The sequence below is a fragment of the Aplysia californica genome, unplaced genomic scaffold (assembly GCF_000002075.1).
Source record: "Aplysia californica isolate F4 #8 unplaced genomic scaffold, AplCal3.0 scaffold00257, whole genome shotgun sequence".
Classification (NCBI taxonomy): Eukaryota; Metazoa; Mollusca; class Gastropoda; order Aplysiida; family Aplysiidae; genus Aplysia; species Aplysia californica.
In genome coordinates, this window is record NW_004797527.1 from 191,383 (window position 1) to 192,341 (window position 959).

Genomic DNA, 959 nt, shown 5'->3' on the forward strand with positions numbered 1-959 from the left:
ATCATCATCATCATCATCATCATCATCATCATCATCATCATCATCATCATCATCATCATCATCATCACCACCACCACCACCACCATCACCACCACCATCTCCACTGTCATGTTTAAACATACAAGTATCCGACGTCCTTTCTATCTAAGCGTTCAAAATGAATCGACTGATGTGATCAAAGGGACGGTTTTGATGTTCAGTTCTCAATACTCGTCTGATAAAGGTCCCACTGAGTGCAATCATCATATTACTCTGGCTATGATTAAAGCCAGTAAGAGCTTGTTGATTACTCCACCATAATGACAGTGATTTCTCTCTTATCTCTCATGATTGCGCTGGAAGCGCAAGATGAGTTTAATCTACAAACAAAAAATCTGATCTAGCCGTCGTAAAGTGGGAAAGGTCACCAGACTGGAAAGCTATAGAACTGTTCTAGCCTTTGCTTTTTCTGATTTCAAAAAGAAATAAAGACACGCATAGAGAAAATATGTTTGTGTGATCCGGATCAAGTTAAATCCGTAAGGACAGTTTACACGGCTTATCACACAGACATACCCCCCTCAAAGAAGGGGGTGGGGAGGGGGCGGGAGAAGAGAAAAAGGAAAACAAAGTTTTATCTCGACTCTACACGGCTTCCCAAACTCTGCTCTAGAGATCGTAGGAAATGATGAAATGAAAATGGGTCAAAAGTGTTGACTACTCTTGGCAAATTATCGCATGCTCCATCAATGATAGGAGCAGTGTTATAAGTTCTGCTTAAGGTGAGGCATTAATGAGACGGTTGACAGATAACTGTTGAGCCCCCCCCCCCCCTTGCTGAACACAATACACAGACATGTGCACACACTTAGACAAACACACACATACACGTACGCGTACATGCACAAACACAGATACGCATATACACACTCACCCACATATACACACATGCACACACACACGACTACCCAAGGGCACGA